Source organism: Ochotona princeps, chromosome 3, assembly GCF_030435755.1.
Source record: "Ochotona princeps isolate mOchPri1 chromosome 3, mOchPri1.hap1, whole genome shotgun sequence".
In the NCBI taxonomy this organism is placed as follows: domain Eukaryota; kingdom Metazoa; phylum Chordata; class Mammalia; order Lagomorpha; family Ochotonidae; genus Ochotona; species Ochotona princeps.
The window spans coordinates 81283473-81308226 of record NC_080834.1 but is presented as its reverse complement, the minus strand read 5'-3'; the positions used below and the strand labels follow the sequence as shown (position 1 = coordinate 81308226).

General features: G+C 38.8%; 1 protein-coding gene across 3 annotated transcripts in view; it reads left to right on the top strand.

The window, feature by feature from the left end:
• Positions 1-24754, top strand: part of LSAMP (limbic system associated membrane protein) — a 627669-nt gene that overhangs the window by 562115 nt on the left and 40800 nt on the right. The window lies entirely within an intron of this gene.

Genomic DNA, 24754 nt, shown 5'->3' with positions numbered 1-24754 from the left:
GAGAGGAGAGACAGAGAGGAAGATCTTCCTTTCCATGATTCACTCCCCAAGTGAGCCGCAACGGCTGGAGCTGAGCCAATCCAAAGTCAGGAGCTCTTCTGGGTCTCCCACACGGGTGCAGGGTCCCAAAGTTTTGGGCCGTCCTTAACTGCTTTCCCAGGACACAAGCAGGAACCTGGATGGGAAGTGGATCCGCCGGGGTTAGAACGGGCACCCACATGGGATCCTGGAGCGTGCAAGGCAAGGACCTTAACCACTACGCCATCGTGCCGTACCCCAAGATGAAATGTTAAAATAAATTTTCTGAATCTTCTTTTATCAACCCATTTTGAGTTTAATCACCAACACACTCTATTTTCCCCACATATATTTCTACACTATTAAATCTTCAGCCATAGATCTCCTTGCTTAAAATCTATGCATTTTCCATACTTCTGAATATATATTTCTCTTGTTCTCGAATGACTAGAAAAGTGTGGACACTGGAACTAGGTATAAGTTGATTCAAATTACAATCTTACAATTTCGAAAAAAGTTTGGAACTATGTGTCTCATCCACATGTGTAAATGAAAATATTTGTAGAAATGGTTATGTCTCATGTGTTATAAAGTTACACTTCCTCTAAATCCAGCAAGGCAGTAATGTGGAATTGCTAATCACATTCCTAGTTCATGATAAGTTCTCAATAAATATTTATTCATGAGGTGAGCATTAGCTTTCTTTTCCATCCCCAACATCAGCAGGATCTTGCACTAGATACAGTCACACTCAATTCTGGTCCTCAATTACCTTATCTGTAGAGAAAAAAAATATGAGTGAGTTTCCAAGAAGGATAAATAATACTATTCATATGAGGAGTTACTGAACTTAACATTCTCTGAATACTCACATATTTTCTTCTCTTTTCTATTTTCCTTCTGCACATCTTTCCATCCTCAGGGAATCTCAGTTCTGATTCTCCCACATCTTCCTGTAATCCATCTACTACATTCATACTACACCTCTTTAGTACACTTCTGCTTTTCTCCTGTGCTGCTCTGACATTTCTCTTCATTCCCAGTGTGTGTTCTCTTACATTTGCAGATTCTTGGAGAGAACTAGAGTAAGAATCAGATGATCTGCACATGGAGAAATCCCACCTGATCAGAAAACTCTAGAAGTTTGGAAAAGCCTTAAAAGATACAAGATTTATCTTTGATTTGAAAGAATGAACATAGCAAAAGTGCATTTAGTAATAGAAACCTCTTGATTCCTTACCTCATTTATAAATGCTTGTGCTTGCGTATGCACGTGCTTGCACTCGTGTGCATGTACACACACAGCCTACCTAAGAATTATGCATCAGAATACCTCCTCAGCAGCTCTTGTGGGTCATTTTTAGCTTTGAATTAACTTTGATTGTTCACTCATTTTCAGACTATCAAAAAAATTAAGTTTGTACATCAACAGAAATGTACAATGTAGTGACTCCCCTCTCTATCCTTCTCTTTTTGCCTCTCCCCCTTGCTCCCTCTTTCTCTTCCTTGGCCTCCCCCACCTACAACTCATGCTGTACACATTGGTCTCTTGGAGTAGAGTTGCTCTGATTACACTGAAACAATTTCAACAGGGATATCACATCTTTTGATGCCTAGTAGCCATTTTCCTAGATCCCTGCGGAATAAACATAATCTTAGACTTGAGTATTGAATTAGAGGCAATTCAAAAGAAAAAATATATACATATCTATGTTTCAGGGTCTAAATCATCCAGCTGACAGGGTCTATGAGAATGCCATCATGTTTCTTCTATGATCTATCAATTTTAAGAACTGCCAAGCAACATAAAATAAGAGTGTTTGGGGGCCCAGCGCAGTACCCTAGTGGCTGAAGTCCTCACCTTGCACATGCAGGGATCCCATATGGGTGCCAGTTCTGACCCCACAGGCCCTGCTTCCCATCCAACTCCTTACTTGTACGAAAGCAGTCAATGACAGCCCAAAGCCTCGGGATCCTGCATGCGTGTGGGAGACCCAGGAGAGGCTCCAGGCTCCTGCCTTCAGTTTGGCTCAGCTCCAGCTGTTGCGGCCACTTGGGAACTGAATTATCAGATTGAAGATCTTCCTCTCTGTCTCTCCTCCTCTCTGTATATCTGATTTTACAATAAGAATAAAATAAATCTTAAAAAATAGTTTAGTTTTAGTTTTAGTTTTTGTTTTTGTTTTGGGGTGTGTGTGTGTGAGTGAATTGGGAACAATACTACTCTGAGTGTAAACGCTTTATTAGAAATATAATTTCCAATTTTATAATTTGCAAGCTCTGTAGCTGATTGTCATGTATTTCTCTCCAAGCTTGTTGAACATTTTCATGTATTCCCACATAATAGTTTTTTTTTTTTTTCTGCTGTGGAAACCCAAAATGCTTTACACCTTACCAGTTTGTGATCACCTTCTCTTTGGTAGGTGAAAAGAAATGCCTGGGGCCATTTCAGTTGTGTTAGAAAGAAACAAGTGTGAGGCTGTTTGTCTGATTCTAACTTTTACTACATTCCTCCTGAGAATAACTCCACCATAAATGTAGCAATCTCTTTCTCTAGAAAGTCTCAGGATACACACTAAAATAGTTCATACTGGCAACCAGAGATTTTAAAGCTTTCTTTTATAGCAAAGCTGGTTTGGGGAGGCCAGGGCAAGCAAGCCAATGAACTGAGCAGTTCTAGCACTGTGAAGCTCTAGCACGAAATGCGTACATTGGCATCACCACTGGAATGCTGAAACAATGTTTCCTGGGGCCCATCCCAACATACTGGATTCTGAAGATGGGCCTGATTTTCTTATTTTCTAAGGAATTCCTTAGGTGACTTTTTTTTTCAGTCTGGCAGCCACAGCTTCAGGAAGATATTTGGAATGACCTAAAAATATAAATAGGTAGATATTAATCTTATGAACAAAACTCTGTGTTGTACAGCATAGTTATCTGTTAAGTTATATATTTTGTTAAACAAAAGTCTTGCTATAAAATAGTCTTAATTTTTTTGGTATCTACACCATTTTTCTGAATTAAAATCTAAATTTCCAATGTAGGATAAATATGAAATTACATAATCAAATATTTTACTTCCTGTATTTGGATCTCCAACTTGGACAAGTTTTTGAGAATCTGTGTTCTGGATTACAGTTTAGAAACTTTGGTACTGGCTTTTCCAGGAAAGAGATTAGGTTTCTTGATTTTGATGAAATTTGTAATTCTTTTGTGAAAATACATTTCTGCTAGTTTCGGGAATAAATTATTGTTCCTGCTAACCCAAGTCCAATCATGCACCCATCTGAAAATCTCCCTGCACCTGTTTCAGATATACTGCTATTTCCTCCTATGTCCTCCTTATCCTTATGTAGCTTCTGAAACTGCTACGTTGAAACCCAAATGGAGACAGAGTGGATTTCTCAGTGACCAACGCTTGGAGTTGGGAAGGGAGGGGTCAAGGATCTTTTCAAAATTGCACCTCCTTTAGGTAAGTGTGTATTGAACCTAGCAGTGGTCAAACCAGTTTATCTGGCCTCACTGGGCTCCATTTACTTAACATGTAACCATCACCTCCATTCCGTGTGTCAACGGCAAATACTGTCTGTCTGTCCGTGACACTAAAGCATTCTCTAGGCAGACATTCTTTTAGTCTTTGAATATCAGGAGAATCATTTCTCATTATCACCAGTGTGCTTAAAGAATCTTCCAACACGTATATATCAAGCTCCCAGACCACCTTGAATCATGTATCAGGACTAGAGATATTGGTTAATACAACAAATTATGTTTGGATCTCTGTTTAAAGAGAACTAAATGTTATTACTGTGTTGGTGATTATTTCAACTTCTTGTAAATCAAGTTTTTCTGTACTCACTCATCACTGCAATCATTTACTCATCTATTCACTTATTTAAAAGTGATATCTAAGCATATCTAAGGATATGGGGAATACTAACAGGCTGCTTCTTAGCATGGTTATTATATGTCAGGCAAACATGAAGTCTTTTATGAAATGTACTTCAGGCTCAACAAACCCTAACAAACATTTTTATATGCCTTGGTTGCCAACAAGGCTAATTATTTTTCTGGAGATACCTGTGAGTCTACTTTAGGCTGTTGGAATTCTGTTAGCATTTCCTTACAGAGCTTACATTCATTCTCTTCCATGGTCTGATCGGCTAGGTTTCTTCTATGTTCTGTGTGTACACTACTCTATTTCCTTCTGGTTTTAGGACTTCTCTGTCATGTTTTATCTACCTTCACGTCTTTCATATGTTTTCCCTGGTCCTTTAGCACATCAGGTCAGGCAGTATTGCTTCAGTTACTGCTCCATTTGCCTTCCCAGGTAAAGCTACCTGTCACAAAGGTTGCATTGAGGTGTTTTACTTCTCTTACTTTGAAATAGCAAAGTCGTTAAAACTAATAACCTAAAATTGCATCAATTCATGATATTGTCAGGTTTTCCCTTTCAGGAAATAACAATGTTTTGGATTACTACACAAGTAAAAGAAAGCTCTGGAAATTCTGGCTACCTACCAATTTGTTGAACGTATTGCAAGATGATCTGCTCAGAACTTTCCCAATTATCTTCTAAAAAATTGGGACATGATTGTTCTCATCAAAGATTGAAATAGCAAGTTTTAAAAGATCCCATAGCATTTCTTAAATTAACCTGAAGAGTTCTTTGTTTTGAATCTCAAGATTTTGTCTTAGTCCTATTAAAGAACTGAAATACAAAAATACTTATAAAAATTTGTGGAAAACAGAACTAAAAGATGCTTGTTTTGTGTAAAATATTTTGAAAGTCACATTTAATTCTCATAATATGCATTTTTACTAACATTTTGAAAGCACTGTTTGTCTAATATTTCATACATATCTGAGGCTAATTTCTTATCAAGTTCTATATGTTAGTGATTTTCTACCTCTTTCTTACTACGCACTTCCTTGTTATCCCAAACGTTCAGATATAGTAGGTCATACTCTTGTAATACATGACATCTGAATTTGAATTTATGACCACTTTCTTCTCTTAGCAGCATCTTCTACCTTACTAGTTTTTCCAGTTCCCTGTTCTTTAAGTATCATCCTTATTCCCAGCAGACTATGAAATCCCTTAGGTGTTAATTGAGAATTCAGACAGCTGATAAAAAAGTATAACCACTTGCATTAATATTTGCATTGCAAAGAAGTTTTAATGTGAAAACAATGAAGCTTTAAAGATTGATATCTTTGAAGTAATTTCTCATGCCCAGCAACCTGTCACATCTCCTAGGAAGAACGAAGACAACCCTACTTCCATCACATTCCATTCTGGTGGCCCAGGGTGGCCACATAATTCCAGTGTAACTGTGACCAACCTACAGAAGTGGGACAGGAGGCTCATAGTCCTATACAAGATTCTCCCCAAAAAAGTTTTAACTCATCTTTTCATAAACTGAGTTTCTCTTGGAGGGTTTTCCAACATTTGAAAAGGTCAACAAATATTTATATGACATTCTACAAGGTCACAGGCCCTTATCCCTCTCCTTACTGGTGCTCTTGCAACAAAATCCATGCAAAATAGAACCAGGACATAATCTGCATGTTTTATTCCATTCTGGAGGTAAATGATTTGTTCTCAGAAGTTTTGAAAAGTTGAAAAAGTCTAGTGAACTTAAAATCAATGCAGAATGAACTGCAGAAGGGAGAGCAAAGTAAACACAGTCAGGACTCAGGTCCAAGCAGGTCAGCAATGGTCTTGGTCACAAGCTTAAAATCCCGAGCATGTAAGCGAGATAGAGACTAATCAGAAGGGCAGAGTCCAGATATTGAAGAATATAGTAAAAGGCATTAAAATCACTTTGCCATTTACCCTCTGTGTGATGTTTGGATTTCCCTTAACTTTGCTAAACCTTAGTTGCTTTATTTATTTTTTAAAAGAGAGAATAAGAGAGTAAAAGATAAGTCTGCATAGACAAATGGTCTAGGGTATGTAAACAACCCAAGAGACACAAAGTGTTTCGTAAATGGAGGTGAGAATTGGTAGTTCAGTAATAGGAAATACATTCAATAGAGAAAGTTAATTTTCCTTAGTATAATTTAACTATTTTCCTCCAATTCCTGCTGACCTAAAAAATGTATTGATCCCCTATTCCAGGCCAAGCTGATCTCTGTGAACTGGAATCAATTCCCTTAAGAAAAAAAATGATATATCTCTGTAGCCCAGGAACTAACCTTAGACTGCTGTTTACAAAGACCAGGGTGATTGTGTATCATCTGGGTGGCTTTAAGAATTAATGGATACCTGGCATCATTCTTACAGACTGTGATTTTATTAGTCTGTGGAAGGACTTAGCAGTGGTATAAATTTGTCCCTATGTGATGTGACATAGTGGTTCATGGATCAAAAACTGGAAAACACTGAAATAGATTGCAGGAGCCTGAGATAAGCTCATCACTGCCCTTATATGATATATCTGTATAAGTATTTTTAATAGCCTACAAAGAAAAGCCCATGCTCTCACTTCAGTGAAATTATTTCTAGGAAGCAGTAAAGTAATTGTAGTCCAAATAGCTTACACTCTAAACATATGATCTTGGGATAGAGTCCAGAGACTGTCAAGTAAGCCAAGAGAAGCCTGTGAATACATCCTGCCTTAGAATTATCGAGCATGTTTGAGTTTTTGACATATCCTAGGTTGAAATGCCTTAGTGACTGAATCTCTGGACAGGTCTTGTAGGTGTTTACAATGAGGTCCTTGGTGATAGGTGATAGTTGAGAAAGAAAACCTTCCAGACAGCCATTCACACAGAGTAAGATGCAATGGTTTCAGGGCAGACCACAAGACATTCACAACACTGATCTGTGATATAAACAAATGACATACATCTCTTTGTTGAGATCCAAAATGCTGTGCTATGTAGGAAGAAAAAAAATACTATGCTTGGGGCCCGGCACAATAGCATAGTGGTTAAAGTCCCCGCTTTGCATGCCTGGGATCCCATAAGGGCACCAGTTCTAATCCTCGTGGCCCTGATTCCCATCCAGCTTCCTGCTTGTGGCCTGGGAAAGCAGTTGAGGATAGCCCAAAGCCTTGGGACCCTGCACCCATGTGGGAGACCTGGAAGAGCTCCAGACTCCTGGCTTCAGATTGGCTCAGCTCCAGCCGTTGCGGCCACTTAGGGAGTGAACCATCGGTTGAAAGATCTTCCTCTCTGTCCCTCCTCCTCACTGTATATCCGCCTTTCCAATAAAAATAAAATAAATATTTTTAAAAAATACTATGGTAGTTTCAGTTAGCAGGCACTAATAATTGCCTGTCTCTATTCATAAAACTTGTCCATAAAGACGTCATTAATTAGATAGAATCAAGATGGCCGAATAGGGTAAGGGCAGATTTAAACAGTCGAAGAAACGTTACCCATTGTGAAGCAGAGAGGACACATTCCAAGAAATAGGAGGAGACAGAACAACAGCAGAGGGGTACCTGGAGACTGACAGACACAGAAAAGCAGCAAACAAAATAGTGTGGTGTTGCAGTGACTGATACCCCAGCAGCATTCAGCAAAGAGCAATCTGAATCGGAATCACACCAGCAGCTGGGACTCCACCATCAACAAGGTGGGAATGGATCTTCATCAGGAGCTTGGGTGGAGAACCCAGACAAAGAATTGCCCATCCTGTTGTTCTGTTTGTTTTGATATGGAGCAGACAGAGCGGCAGATTCCAGATGGGCAGTGCAGGAACAGAGTAGATTTCACAGACAATTACACCCTATAGAGCTGAATCTGGTACCATTTTGTTTCAGGAGGCAAGGGCTATGGGGCAGGACTCCCCATGCCTGAGCTGGGAGTGAACTCATTTCTGGCTCAGTGAACTGCTACAATGTGACATCCAACAGGTTCGACCCAAGATAGATTCAGCAGATCAAGAACTCTAGTAGTGGCACATCAGGTGCTATCTTGTACAGTGTGGGAAAGAATTTTTAAGATTGCAGGGAATACCTCAAAGTTTCTTTGGAGATCTCCCCAATCGAACTGCTGGACCCAGAACTCTAATCAAGAAAAGACAGAAGACAGAGCAGATCAATCATTCATCTCAGCTATATGTTAGCAGCGAAAAATGGGGCAAACGGAGACTTTATGATGGACCATATCAATCAGTGGACGACCTCATCGAGCGAAACTGGCAGCGATTCATAACTGGAGAACTATTAACACCACTCGAGCACATATCTCAGAGCATGCCCCACATCCGGGATCGGGGTGGGCGGGAAACCGGGTGGGGCTTCTCCCTCAATACCCTCCTTTACCTCAGATACAAGATGGAAACAATATAGACATAATAGTATTGCCCACTTCCCTATCCCCCTGAACCTTTTTTTCTTCTTTTTCTTTCTTTAACTGTAATTAACTATGAAAAGATTGTCAACAACAACACAATAAAATAGATTATAAAAAAAAAAAGATTGCAGGGATAACAGTGAGCTGTGTATGCTCTGCGCTTGGTGAGAACTCACTGAGCTCAATGCATTGCATTGGTCCCACAAAAAAATAACACCGACTATAGCATTGTGTGGGTTAAAATTGGTCCATGTGGCCCTCAGACCTAACGGTCAACAGGTTCCAGTGAGATCAGTAGCACCAATAACCTACTCATATAGGATACCTGGTGTCTCCCTAATACTGGGACCTGCTGCAACCACAAGTGAGAGAAAGGATGTACAGACAATGGTGCAGCCTCAGCACAGTATCATAAGAGGTGGAGCCTGGTAAGCCAGGAGTTGTGGCTACGGAGTTCTTTGTGGAAATCTAACATAAGAACCCAGACTTGGAACTTGCTGGAGGGAGTGGCACAAGTGACTGCAAACAAAGAGCTGTGAACTAACTGCAATAAATAAAATCAAACTGTAGACCTGTAGGTGGAGCAGCTTAGAATCCTGCACCAAAGAGAAGAATCTGATAACTAGAACAATGACCAAGGGCAAAAGAAGAGACAAAGGTACAATGAATATTACTGAAGACTCCCCTGCAAAGGAGCAAAAGCCTTTGCCAACCTCAGAGTTCACTGAAGAAGACATCGAGAAAATGGGAGATACAGAATTCAAAACACTTGTTATAAAGCTTCTTATCAACAGTGAGAGGCATGTAAAGCAGGCATCCAAGGAATTTAAGGAATATGTCACACTGGAAGTGAATCAAATGAAAGCTGATATATCAGAAATGAAGAATACAATGGAGCAAATTAAAAGTACAGTGGAGTCTCTGAAATAGAATCAAGGAGGCAAAAGAAAGAATGTCATATTTGGAAGATATATCCTGTCACAAGGGGCAAACAAAAAGCTGGAATCAGAGCTGGATCAAGCTAAAAAAATATTCAATAATTGAAAGACATTATTAAAAGGCCAAATATAAGAGTTATGGGAGTCCCAGAAGGCCCGGAAAGAGAAGCTAGGATTAAATGTATATCCAATGAAATCATAAGGGAAATTTTCCTAATCTAGAGAAACAATTGGGAAACAACATCCATTAAAACTCCCAATAGAGTTGACCAAAAGTGATCTTCACCAAGACACAGGATAATCAAGCTCTCTTCAATGGAACATAAGGAAAAGATCCTTAAATATGCATGTGGAAAACATCAACTGACACATAAAAACATGCAAATTAAACTCACAGGAAACTCTACAGGCCAGAATAGAATGGCACAACATATTCCAAATTCTAAAATCAAAAAATTGTCAGCCCAGGATAATGTACCCAGCAAAGTTTTCCTTTGTCTTTGAAAGTGAAATAAAATTCTTCCACAGTAAAGAAAAGTTAAAAGATTTGCCTCTTCCAAACATGCCCTACAAATGATACTTAAAGATGTTCTCTTGACAGAGAAAAGGAATATCTTGCACCAAAACCAAAGATAAATGTGAAGAATATCCCAGTAAAATAACAACAGAATACTAAATCGATGAACAACCCATCACTAAAATGACAGGACCAAATTACCACCCATTCATATTAACCCTGAATGTAAATGGCTTAAACTCATTGGTCAAAATCATAGATTATGGCCTGGCACAATAGCATAGTGGTTAAAGTCCTCGCCTTGAGCACGCCAGGATCCCATATGGGCACCAATTATAATCCCAGCAATCCCGCTTCCCATCCAACTCCCTGCTTGTGGCTTGGGAAAGTATTCGAGGACAACCCAAAGCCTTGGGACCCTGTACGAGCATGGGAGACCTGGAAGAAGCTTCTGGCTCCTGGCTTCGGATTGGCGCAGCTCCAGCTGTTGTGGCCACGTGGGGAGTGAACCATCAGATGGAAGAACTTCCTCTCTGTTTCTCCTCCTCTCTGTATATCTGCCTTTCCAATAAAAATAAATGAATCTTTAAAAAGTCATAGATTAGTAGATTGGATTAAAAAGCAAAGCCCATCTCTTTATTGCCTGTAGGAGACATATCTCACCAACAAAGATCAGCGGAAACTATACTTCATGGATTGTGATTTTTTTTTTTGTTTCACCTCTCCAAAATACTTTCTTCTGATTAAATTCTTCACTGACTCATAGATCATACAGTGGCATCATTTTTTTGAAGAAGAGGATATATAGTAACTGTAATGGAAACTATCATATCTAGTAGCATATTATGTAACTTCATAGTATTGTTAATTTCTTTTTTCTTCCTGTTGTTGATTTTCTGTTGTGGCTTTTCATTTAAGAGGATGTATAGCAATTGTGTAATGGAGACTATCATATACAGATGTGAGGATACAAGGCAGTATGTATCTCTACTTCCAGACAAAGATGAACTCCCTCCCAATGAAACTGTTAACTGTATCTTGACAATAGAATGTTGGACTCTCTACCATTGTCCATGCCCACAATAATGGACATATGACTGTGTATGAAGAACTGTACTATATTAATGATATAGGGAACTCAGCGGGGAGGAGTAGGTTGGAGGGAAGGGAAATCCCAGGGCATATATAACTGTAACATAAAATAATAATAATAAAAAAGTAAAATTTAAGAAAATGACTTCATTAATTATAAACTTTCATGGAAATGACTTTATGATTGTGTTGTTCATGAAGGGTGGGTTTCATTAATTCACTGGGAAACTTAAATGTTTCCAGTGAGAAAGGGAGATAGTTTGAGTTTTGCTTGCCCTAATGGACTATTAAAAAAAAGAAATGAACTAAGACAAAGCATTTTTGTTCTATCTCTCTTTGACTTACTCTATTTTACTGTAAGACTCATGGTTCATAACATTATGGAAGTCAGGTTGGGGTCATACTCAGATATGCTATTTCTGGGAAACAGTGCTTAATCAAGGCTAGCAGGCTCTTAGAGGGTTCTAAATACAGTAAGGAGCCTACCCTTGTAGCAAGGGTGATTGTGACAACTGATGGGTCAAGTTCATAGGGTAGATTAACTTTAACTCATGCTGGTAGTGCAATCTGATTATCAGTGATAAATACTAAAGAGTTATGAGGGAAATTGGAGCCATAAGCAGGAGAGTAGGCACAGAAAACTCATTGGAGTATGCATACAGGTATATGGCTCTTTAAGGTCAGCACTACAAGTCCAGGCCCCTATCAATATTGAAGAAAGAGTTTCTTTTTTAAAAAAAATGTTATTATTTTTTTGCATAATAGTTTTGTATGTGTGTCCATTTCCTTCTCCTTTCTCTCTCCCCATTCTCCCCTCCTAGCATTTCCTCCCTTGTTATTATAATAGTATAATCCTTTAATAACAGTAACAAGTTCAGCATTCTGCTGTTTAAGCACATCATGGCATTGTAGGTATAGGCAATTGCAGAAAATGTAGTATCATATTGTCAAGATATATTTAAGTGTTTTCACTAGGGAGAAAGAAAGACCTTCTAAAACTGGACCAGGAGTGAGTCTCACTGCTTCAGGCTGAATGACCTTTGCCTGTGGTTACAATTCATTAAAAACTACAGTTATATACACAAGGCAGATTGGAACAAATAACATCCATATGCAGTTATTAAAACTTATCCACTTAATTAGAATTTTTTCTGATGTTATGTAATATCTACTTTCATGCTACTATTCTGCTAGCCATTTGCAACTGGAGTCTTATTTCCTGATTAATTCTTTGTTTCTAATGCCAGAAATGAAAAAAATCTGAGATTTCCATTATGAAAACCTGCCCTTAGGACATAACCACCAAAGCAGTTATGTTCTTACCCTGTTCTGATGTTAAATCCATTTGCATTTTTAAAGTATCTTATTAAGGAAGTAATATGATCTGTGTCAAAAAATTGAACAGAATAGAATGGCATAAAATGGTGGAAAATTCCCTGACCACACACTTCTGGAAAAACTGATCCCATAATCCACAAGACAGACCATCGACATCATCGATACCTTGCTCATATATATAAGCATTTGTGTTCAAAATTGTCAGTATAAATACATGCATTTATTTGTATGTATATATTTTCTTAAAAAATTTTAAAGGCAGACTTACAGAGAGAAAAAGTTTCAGAGAGAAAGATCTGCCATCTTCCTGGTTGACTCCCCAAGTGGTCACAATGACTTGTTCCAGGTCTCCCACGTGGGTGCAGGGACGAAAAGTTTTGTGCCATCCTCTGTTGCTTTCCCAGGCCACAAGCAGAGAGCTGGATTGGAAGTGGAGCAGCCGGGATATGAACCGGCATCCATATTGGATGCTGACAGGTACAAAGCAAGGGCTGAGCCAATTGAGCCATTGCACTGGGCCCTATGTATACTTTTTCTAAGTCAAAGAAAACACTGTACACGGTGGCCTAAAACCAATATACCTTAAAAAAAAGATTTATTTATTATTTTTACTGGAAATTCGGATTTACAAAGAGGAGAGAAAGAAAAGTCTTTCATCTGCTGGTTCACTCCCCAAGTGACCACAATAACCAGAGCTGAGCTGATACAAAGCCAGGATCCAGGGGCTTCTTCCTGGTCTCCCATGTGGGTGCAGGTTCCCAAAGCTTTGGGTCATCCTCTACTGCTTTCCCAGGCCAAAAGCAGGGAGCTGGAAGAGAAGTAGATCAGATGGGTTACGGACCTGTGCCCATAGGTAATCCCGGTGCATGCAAGGTGAAGACTTTAGCCACTAGAATAACATGCTAAGCCCCCAATAAACCTTTTTATGATTAATGTATAACATTGCCATTACATTAATTAAAATTTTTCGAGTAAACTAATTAATACAAATAGCTGGACTCAGAAAACACTTACTAACTTCTCCAAATGCCAGTTCTACATATTTGGCCATACTCATCCCTTGCTTTCATTTATGGCTTTTCCAACTGTATAGCCTCCCTAGAAAATCCACATTAGTTTTGCCTGTCTGTAATTTCATATGATAGTATTTATCAAGTATTTGTTTTGTTCCTTGTATACAATTTATTTGGGAAGTTGTCCATGTTGTCAATTATAGCTGCCATTTACTCATTTTCTTTCATACATGGTATTCCATTATATGTGTGTACCACAACTTCTTTATTCACAATGTAGATGCTTCCAATTTTGCTGTGAATATCACTGTATAAATCAATGGAATTGACAGGTCAATGTGTGTCTTCATCTTTAGATAATGCTAAACTGTTTCTGAAAACTGTCAGACCATCCTGCTGCTTTTAAGATTTCAACTTTTTAAAGAATTTGGCATTTTTATTCATATCTACTATAAATAGATTTTCTGTGTCATCTGCATATAAATTTTGTTGATTAAGGCTTTGTGCTTTGAAGAAATTTATCTTTTATATAGTCAAGCACATCCATCTTTGTTGCTTCCATAGTAATAACTTGCTTAGACAGCTATCTCCTGTCTTATTTCATCAAAATATTACCCTGACTTTTCTTTTAATCTTTATAGTTTAATTTTAATTCTGCAATCTGATCCATCTCAGTGTGTCTTCATGACTAATGTGAGGATACTTCTTTATCAAATGAGGTAGTCTGTCATTTCAACATCATTTCAGAAGCAATAGGAAAGAAAGATAATAGAGGAGATAGCTAGTTACAGCAGCAAGTAACTATGGTTTTTCAATTGTAGTTAATAACAGATATTGGTAAATAGAATGTTGTTAAGAATGAAAAAACACAACAAATAAATTTAATATAAACCTTTCAGGACCTGTGAGGAAAAACAAAGCAACAGACAAATGAATAATTAAGACTTAAGTATGATAATTTCTGGGCTTAAAAGAAAATTATAAAAACCCAAGTTTCTGAGTTAACCTATAGATCAAATAGAAATAACAAATATTATTTGTAATTCATTGGAAATAAATATGAGCCAAGAAGGAAACATCCAAAAAATGACTATTAGTATCAGTAACTAAAATGTATCATGAAGCTACAGTAATTAAAATAGGATCCTGACACATTTATAAAGAACCCAGAAAAAAAGGATAAAGAAATACACAAAGTATTTGATAGGAGCAATATTTAAGAACATTGAGGAAAATATGGTTGATAGTTGTCAGTGAAAATGACTAAAAGAAGTTCAAATTCTCCTCTCAAGTTCTTTCATTCATTTTCTATGCATGTGAAACAATCAGACCCTTCCAGAACTGCTTGTTTACATTCACCCCAATGATAGTTGAAATAAAAGTTTAGAACAATCTCTCTTCTACTTTCTGTTTCTTATACTTCTTCTTAAACTATTGACTGATACATGGTACTAAAGATATTTGACGGTTGACTGTTGATAATGACCTTAGGCAGTCATATTGTGTTGTTCTTATGACAATTTATTTGCATATATTGTTAAGTATTTATTTTATATGCCGAAAATTTGTCATATCAATTGTTAATCTGACTCAGTATTTAAATGCCCTATCTGTATCCCCCTTGTCACCGGGTAGTTAATCTCTTCTTTTTACTTGTAATTAAGTTCCTTTGATTTTTTTTTCCTTTGATTTTAGAACTCTAGAAATTAAATGAATAGGTAAAGAAATGAATTATAAAAGCAAAGTAGTTTTATTGCTTCTTTGTATCCCATTGTTCATAAGGAACTTTCACTTGAAGGCTCTTTATTAGAAACACAGAACTTCACTGTCTTCTGCTTCCCTACTTCTCGAACATCAGGTCGTCCACAGACCAAACTAGGAACTTTGGAGTCATTCATCTCCCTCACTTGCCGTTTTAATTAGAAGGGAGTTTGGGAGAACAGCGCCCTCCCTCTTCAGTCCACCCATTAGGCTAAGTCCGTGAACTTTCTTCATTTTGAACATGTGGCTTTTTCTTCTCTCTTTGTTTTTATTCAAAAAGGAGAGGAAACATCCTCATGCAGTGCTTTTTAAATGAAATGACTTGTCAAGTCAGAGACTGTAGCCGTAATCTGAAAGGCAGTAAATTTAGTGACCCTCACTTGCACTGACAGCCTGTCGAGCACTTGAAACATAAATAGCAGTGGAGACAAATCGCTGCTGTTTTCCTATTAAGCTTTGGCCCACTGGCCTCATAGCCTTCCAGGAGTGCGTGGGCCCAGCCTGGGAGAGTGCTTTCAAAGCAGTCATGAACTCTCTCCTGCCCTCCTCTCCCTCTGCCTCTGCATGCTCCTGACACTGCAGCTGGGACTCCCACTCTTACTGTGACCCATCTGCATCACAGAAAGTCTAAAATTCCTGGGTCAGGGTCTTTGAGCACTGGTTAGCAGAGACCTGCAACTCCAAATGACCATTAATGGAGTAATTCCTAGCTCATCCATTTTGGCCTAAAATCAAGAAGCTTTTGGCTGGAGCCCTTGCTATTTAAGTTGACCCCTGAACAACCAGGCTTCCCACTTTATATAAAAGCAAAACATTCCAGGAATGAAGCTTTGGTTCATGCTTTTCTATCATTTTCTCTTCTTTCTTATTCTGCCTTTCCCCCCGCCAACGTATCTCTTCATTACATAAGCAATGATATGAAACAAGAACAGTTAGTTGTGTAGATTGGATGGACCCACTGATTCTGCAGAGTTCTACGAGTTAGGGCTGGAATTCTGGAATAAGCCTGAAGGAGTTATTATAATTTGAGGACAAATAAGGAAAGGCCAGAGAGCAGATGGGTTTACCCAGTGCTTTGTTTTAATTGCATTTCAAATGCTTCTGAGCAAACCGCAAAATTCTAATAGTTTTTCCACAATACAATTGCCCTGCTGAGTTTAACATATTCACTTACAAAATGCCAATTGATTTCTGTGACTCTTGAAAACAGCCAATGACCTGCTGCTCTCATCCCTCTTGATATTTCAGCTTCTGCCATAGTAGAATCCTTAATGACAGGTCAGGTAATTCCCTAGGGTTCTGAAGACAATGGCAAAAGATCTTACTGGTTGGTGCCTCTGTCCAGCAAATTCAATCCCGTGTCTTGCCCAGTTTCAGTAAATAGTCTGAAAAACAGTTGATGCCTATATGAATTTATATGCTTCTATTTCATTCCCAAAATGACTCTTCTAGGTATTTTAGCACTTTTTTTCCTTCCTCTATGTCAGTTTTACTTCTTTGTACCCCACATCCCTGGGGTAATAAAAATGAAATAGGACAGAGAGTGTTTGCTTTATGACATAATGCTACATCACACAAATGTTCTACAAGCCTTATTCTACCTTGAAATACTTCTGATGCACAGAGTACATATTTAAATCACATTCAGTCCAAATTTCTATCCAACCTCATATTTCCAAGTGCCTCTTTACAGGATACCCTGAGAAGATCTGAATATGGTATATAACCAAGAATGGAACCCGTCATCTCATTCCCAATCAGCATTCCTTTCTAATTTTCCAAGTGGTACCAGTGTCATTCATAATCAGGAAGTCACTAGCTTCCAGTTGGCATATCTCTTTATGTCTGTGAAAAATCTGTGAACTATAGTAAACCCCGGGGTTGCCAGTACAATGCACACATTCTCTTCTCTGTCCTCACAGTAGGCTTTGAGACTGACTCCCACTGAGACCATGGCGTGGCTCGGAATCCATCTAAACATTTTGCTCTAGGCAGCTACTGTCAAATAGGGTAGGTGATGATTTTTGAGCCTCTTTGAAGAACTTACCTACATTTTCACAACAAATCACAGAAAGAACATGAAATACATGTTAGGAATCAATAACAAGGATTGTCACCAAGGGCTCTTAGTGACAAATGATGATTCAACTTCAGTCAGATGCAGTTTTTATGGAATCCCATGCTTATTTGCCATATTTCCTTTAGGAGTGAAAAAAGGAAGAGCCCAGCATGATGGTTCAATTTGCCAATCCACCACCTCCAAGTATCAGGATTCCATATGTGCTTCAGTTTGTGTCCCCGCTGCTCATCTTCCCATCCAGCTCCCTGCTTGTAACCTAGAAAGGCAGAGGGAGATGGCCCAAAGCCTCGGTACCCCTCACACGCATGGAAGACCAGGAGAAGGTTCCTGGCTCCTGGCTTCAGATTGGCTCAGCTTTAGCTATTGTGGCCATTTAGGGAGCGAACCATCAGATAGAGGACCTTTCTGTCTCTCATTTTCTCCATAAACCTGCCTTTCAAATAAAAAAGAAATACATCTTTAAAAATGAGTATAACTATTTAAAAAAACATCCATAATAAAAGGAAAAGTTGTGTAGTTGGAATAGAGGAGCAAGTTATAAAACAATGTCATTGTGTTCAATATCCGGTGGTTGCCAGAGACTCACGTGAAATGCCAGTGTACCTGACACAGAAAATCCAGAATCATCCAAATATGCCTTACACCAGTGTGAGGTCCCTTTTATAGTAAGAGCTTCATCCCTCTAATAGGCTGACAAGATCACCACACCCTCTGATCTGATTTCCCTACTCTGATCCTTTACACTGAGTTTCTCAACTTCCTAAAAAGTCATCTCTCCCAGCAGTTCTTCCCTAAGAAAATTCCATTCTGTGCTCTTCCCCGTTTTCTATACAGGTTGCTAACATTTTTGTGCACCATGGGTTTAGGTGGCTAATGCAGGAGCTTCTAAAAATAAAGATGGACGGTAAATTTTTAAATACCAACTTTTTTCTCTTTGATTGCTTTATTTGGTTCTCTCAGTAAGGAAGTTAAGTGAAGTGGACAAACCTCATAAAAGATGGAGGCTGTCTTTTTACCTTCCTTATCCATCTCAGAGCTGCGTTGCATTGGAAATATCCCAAGTGGCCTGTTCGCAACCTCTGACTGTATATTCAGAATAAAGAAGTAGGGCAGATTCTGAAAACTAAGAATTCAGCTAACTGTAGCATCTCAGGGCACTTTAGTGATAAAAAAAAATACTTAAGTAGAAACAGCTTCAAAAGCCTACCAAGATGGTTCAAATCCAAGCCCTCCTCTAATAACATTATGCACTTCGATATACTCATCTCCTTTAAATCTGTGTCTGCATGTTTTCCACATCCATAAGCAAGCTTAACAGTATTATCACTGAAAAGAAATACAACCACTCTACAATATTTCTGGAGTTTTGAGTAAGTTTCAACACTGTTGTCATACCTTGAGGTGTAGTGATGGACAAAATCAGATAATCTCCATCAGAAAACTCAATGTAAGAGATTCTGACTTCAAGTATAGTATTCAGAAAGGTGGGAGAGTTGCCAAAATTGACATTAATTAGGCATTAATGGTTTAACATAACCAAAATCTGTTAGGGTCCAGGAGACAATGATGTGTGAATGACAGCCTCTGGTTACCTACTGAGCAATAGCTATGTCATCTAGCCGATTACTTTTGTATGTAAAAATAAAGACGCGATTTGTAATGAATTGGATCTCCCTGGATACGAGGAAAAAAACAATGCCATGGCCTTATTGTTTTTGGGTCCGTGATCCTTCAGAAAGTCAAAGCCAGTTGTGACTCTTTCCTGGCTTTATGCTTGCCCTTGGTTTCTAGGTACTAACTGCATCCTTTGGGGCTCGAGAAAGTATGGGTCCATTGTACATAATCCCCACCATTATATCTTACTGTACAAATAGGAAACATTTCTATAGCAGAGTAACCTATTCCTTCCCTTTCTTGTAGCATAAATATCTTCATCTTCAGAGAGCACTTCATCTTCAGAGAGCTTCCAGAATGTCACCTTGTCTACATCACTTCTCTGTTTTTGTTTTTGCTTTTGTTTTACTTACTCACGTCATTGCAATTCTTGTCCCTCTATCCTTCCTCCTCTGACTGTTGCTTCTGGTAGCTGTGTTCTCTCCACCCCCACCCGTTTCAATCACAGATCACTGACCACTCTTCACATCTCCCTTTTGGTGATGCACAGAGGGAATGAGATGTGGTCTCACCCTCTGCACAGCAGCACTGTCAAATAGTAAAGGATCTCTCAGCTGGAATGTGAAGCTTAAAAACAAAAACTTCAAAGGAGCTGGAGAGAGACCTGAATGGAAGTATCAACAGAGGGCATCCACTCTTTTCTAGACTTCTTGTGCTTTTTGGTTTGTTTTGTTGCTTTGTTTTGTTTTTCTCTTAGCATTTTCAAGTAGATACACAGAAAGGTAGGAAAGGGAGGTAAAATGAGGAATACATGATTGTATCCTTAGGAAAAAAAGCACACATGAAACACACTGTAAGAACAGAAACTTGTTATAGCATTTGAAGTTGCCACAGGAAACTTCAAATGGCATCACTGATTTGTGATCCTTTTTCCTTTGATTTTTGTAGGTAGAAGTTCATGGCTTGCTTTGGCTCACGCTGCTTTCCACCCACAGTCCCTACAAACATACATATACATACACACACTGCAAGAGAAATGCTAGTTCTTTGCCTCTCATGAAACAGGATGTGTACTTGTGTTTATAGCTAATGTGTTTACAACCACTTATATGTAAATACTGAGATTTATGTGTGAAAAGGTGATGTCAATCCCTTTTCAAACACCACTTGCCTGTGGCAAAAGACTGATCAACTGGGATTTTATACTCAGTAAGACTCGAAACAGTCAGTGGGGGGGCATGTTCACTCACTTCTGAATATAGAAGAATCGTTGGAATTCTGCAACTTTAAAGTCAGAAAGCAGTCACAGCAAATTTTCGAAACCACTTTTTCTCTGTCTCAAAGCAAAAGAAAAGACAGATACTCTACTGATAATTAGGGTAGTAGTCTTTCAAAGTGACTGGGAAGTTTGCAGATACAGTTTCTCCCATTAGTAAGCAAATACTTGAGTTAGTGAATTTGTACAATGATTCTTAAGAATAAATATCTATAAATGAGTTTGTGTGTGTATGCAGGAGGTGGGTGGATAGATGAGAGAGGTAGGGGTGGTAAGAGGGAGGAAGGGACTTGGGGGAGAGAGGAAAAAGACTGCGTTGTGGGGAGGCAAAACAATACCACATGTGCTGTGTAGGAAAGAGGAAGGGAGGGAAAAAGGAAGCAGAAGATCCATCGAAATGTATTTAATTTTAAATAACTTCTTACTTACAAATGCCAAGTTGACCTTAAAATCTAATATAATTAACATTGTGGATGTGAACTGTGAGTTTCCCCAAAGTACAGTTGCTCCGAGGGCATGGTACGCAGAAGGCAGCACCCGCCATACTGTAATTGGAGTTATTCTGGGTTGATTTGCCTCCACATTGGAGAGCACAGAGGAGATCACTTTCCTCTGTTAGCTCTAGGCCTTTCTTCCTGACTTAGGAAGAAATATTAAGGAACTAATAAGAACAACTTAAGCAAACAGTGACTAAGACAGAGATATGCTAATTATATGCAAGAGTTTGAAAGGTGCATACACTAAGGAGGACAAGGAGTTATTTAGCCTGGTAGTTGGATATTGCCAGGAGACACACAAGTACATTAAGCAAAGGGAGATTTAAACTAAACACGAGATCCCAGAATAAATATAACATTCAGCGAAGTGAGCAAGCCTATGGAAATTGGTTGAGATGTTCAAAATACCAAAATATGGTCATTTGCATTTCCAGTAAATATTTATACATGGGCAGGAAATAATAGATAAGAATAAGAGAAGGACATAACTTGTACCATAGGACTAGTCCATTGAGAACTTAAACAGCAGGTCATGCATTAGTTTCTGGTGTTAGCATTGTTTAAGAGCTTAATAGGAAATGGAAACAGATCCCCTGGGCGGAGAAGAGCTGGTCAGAGTGAGCAGAAAGAAGTGGGGAAAAGGTGTTCTCTTGGGAACACACACACACAGGAGAAGAGAAGGGAGCAGCCGAAGCTGTACCATAGAGTTTTTGTGACTTAAGATTCAGAAAGTCCTGTAAAACCAGAAGTGGCTTACTGATATGAAAGGATTGTCATTTTCCTATGCCTGTGTGCTAAGGGGGCTCCACTGGCTCCTGAAGCAGTAACTCCATGGAATAGAGACATCCTCCCCACATGGCTGTAACTGTTCTTTCTGGCTTTTCAGCAGTACAGTACTCAGCACTAGGGTGCTATGTTAGGACCCCTAAAAATGAATGAACATTGACATCAGCTTCTCTTACAGATATTCTGAGCTACCCTTTCAGTACTTGCCTCTTTTAAATGATGTAAGATGTTGAATGTAATGCCAGTATCTGTTTGTGCTTCTTAATTTAGTTAAACAGTATCCCACTCCAGTCAGGCTAATCTAATAAGATACAACAGAATTCTAGCAAACAGTAGGAACAGTAGATAAGCTTATTTTTATTTGAAAGGCAGACTTACAGAGAAGGAGAGACAGAGAGAAGATCTTCCATCTTCTGTTCACTCCCCAAATAACCACAACAAACCAGAACTGAGCCAAGCTGAACCCAGGAGCTTCTCGGCTCTCCCATGTGGGTGCACGGACCCAAGGGCTAGGGCCATCCTCCACTGCCTTCCTAGGTCGTAAGTAGGGAGTTGAATTGGAAGTGGAGCAGCCAAGATGTGAACCAGTGCCAATATAGGAAACTGGCATTACAGATGGAGGATTAGCCTGTAAATCCATCACACTGGCCTCTAACAGTAGAAATTCATTCCTGACAGTTCTGAAGGTTGGGAAGCCCAAAGTCAGGGCAAGGATAAAATCAGTGTCTGCCAAGAATGCACATCCGGATCCAAAGATTACCATTGTTGCCTTTATCATTCCATGGTGGAAGGGGCAAAGGAAATTTGTATAATTCCTTTGATAAAGGCACTACTCTAATTGATAAGGGTGCCTTCCTTATGGTTTAATCACTTCTCCAAGATTCCACTTTCAAATACTATAAGGGTTCAAATATTCCATCTGTAGCAAACTAGACCATCACACATTTATTGAGTGATTGATCTCTGCCCAAAACAGTCTGAACTTGTGTTGATATATTATGAGTAAGGTATATTTTCTGAGGTATATACCTTTTCTAAGGTATATTTTCTAGTCTTGGACTTTAATTTTCTAGCAGCAGAAACCTCCCATTTCATGTACAGTTCTGGTGCATTAACAAGAGATTCTCAAGTGAAGAAATACAGTGATGCATGTGGGCAACTTCACCTATAGGTGTGAGCTCAATCGATTAACAAGAAATGCCTAGGACCTTGAGGCCCCAAATGTTAAACAAGGAAAAGCAGCAACAAGGAGAGTCTAAGGGGATAGTTGAGTTTTAAAATTCTCATCAGTGTGATTGGATGAGGGAAGAAGATAGATTTGGCCACCTAAACTTCATATGCATTATACTCCTATACTCTGTGAGACAGCTGTGAACAGCTATTGGGTATCTGTGGACTTAGTAGGGGAATACTATAACAAGAGGAGAAATGGTCACTGTCTCAAATGCATATTCCTGAAGGAAAAGCTACTCTGGTATTCTTGGCTAGTAGCAGCAAAGTCATTCCTAGAGATGTGAGTAGAAACCATGTCTGATGAGGATCTATTTTATTATCTGCTTATCTAGGAAAAGTGAGAATGTAGTACTTAGATTGGCACGTGAAATTCACAAGCTCAAACCTCCCCAAATACGGCTTTATTCTTCCTCATTCCACTTACTGTTTATTCTCAGAGGAGCTGTCTTAACAAACTAGACGAGCGTTAGCTGGTATTGCTAACGACCATCTCTTCTTTCCTGTATGCAGTTTCTTCTAGAAATTTAAAATGCAGGGTAGGGACCCAAGACTCACTGTTTTGAAAGTAATTCAAATGTTGTCAACCATCTTTAAGTATTTGTTTTCTCTTTCTTCTACTGACCTCTCTGTACCTATCTCGGAAGAGAGGTTATGAGTGTGGAGGAGGGCAAGGAAGAAATCCTAAGATATTCTCAATTAAGTTGATCTCCTTGATCATTATACTGCACCATGATTCTCAGAATCAATGATCCTCTCTTACTGCCTCTTCCTCCCCTCTCTCAGAGGTCCCTCTAGTGGGGACCTGGACTCAAAGTGTGACGACCTAGCTGAGAAGAATCAGGTCACAGGAGATACAGAGGTTAGATGAACCAATGCACATTTTATTGAGTTATACTGGGCAACTTATACCATAATTTTGGCAGAACAAGCAGGCAAATAAAAGTTGCTAGCTAATTAAACAATAGCATACAAGCTACTCTAACAATAGGTCACAAGGAATTTGGGAAACAATTTCCAGGTCTCAGCTAACAAGATGAGTAAATATGAATTACAAGAACCAGTAGTTGTAAACAAACAGATCTAACTAGAAAAGGAATCTAACAGAACTTTGTTTGTACTCAGATATGTTCAGGCCACAATCACTAAACAAAGAGGAATATGATAGGATGCCTCACAGCTCTCTAGGCACGCTTTGCCAATAAGGTGACCTGTGATCTCAGCAGAAAGTCTGTCATCTGCAAAATTCTTAGTCTGTCAAGAATGTTTGAGATTTGTGGTCCTCAGACATTTGATATTTTGATTTTGGGGTGGGGGGCAATTGCTCAACAGTTCTCTGAACTGTTGTTGTTTTTTTGTTTTATTTTGTTTTGTTTTGTTTTGTTTAGTTATTACCAGGCTGCTTGGGGAAACTGTGAAAATCACCCTTACTTGTCTTGGTGTTTGTGTTTAACTACAAAAATTTTGGCAACAAGTAGACATGACTTTTAAGCCATTAGAAGGAAGTATATGCTAAAGATTATTTTTCTCTGCATCAATCCAAATTCAGTCCAGTAAATCCAACAAAGTGGCCTGTAACCCCTTGCAAAATTTCAGTTTTCTTCCCTCCTACATTATGTATTTCATGTTTCTTCTGCAATGTATAAAATTGGATTTCACTGCTTGTTTGAATTTAGGGAAGTGAATAATGGCAAAAGGATAAAAAAAAAACAAAGCTAACTTTTTATAGATAATACCCGGCTTTAGCTATAGATTGATTCTAAACCAATCTCAGTAGATGCATATGTTAGATAATATCGAGAATTTCAGAACAAAATAACTTTAGTCCTACTGATTATTGTTGGGATTGCAAAATTTCCTTCAAATTGATGATACAGACAATTAAGTAAAGACTTGAAGCTTTGGGTACTCCTGAGAGTTGAATCATAGGATGTCATCAGAGGATTTGTGTTCCACTGGGAGCCTAGTTAACATCCTTAGCTGACATATTTAGAAAGTGAATTCATCTCCATGCTGCCTGGCTTCTATGTCGATTTGGCCATCAGGGAATTTACAGAAAAGGAAAGCATCTTTTGGCATTTAAGCAGAGCTGTTAATTGGTACCATTTGGTGTACAATGACCAGGAGCAAGATTCGATGGGGCAGAATTGTGGCCTTGGGCACCTTCTCCAGCTGCTGTATCCATTCACAAGTAGCAACAGACTTTGGGACAGTTCAGTTTAGTCAGACTTCAAACCCACTGACTTTCTGGTCCAACCTTGGCTAATCTCAACCTCTGTCAAAT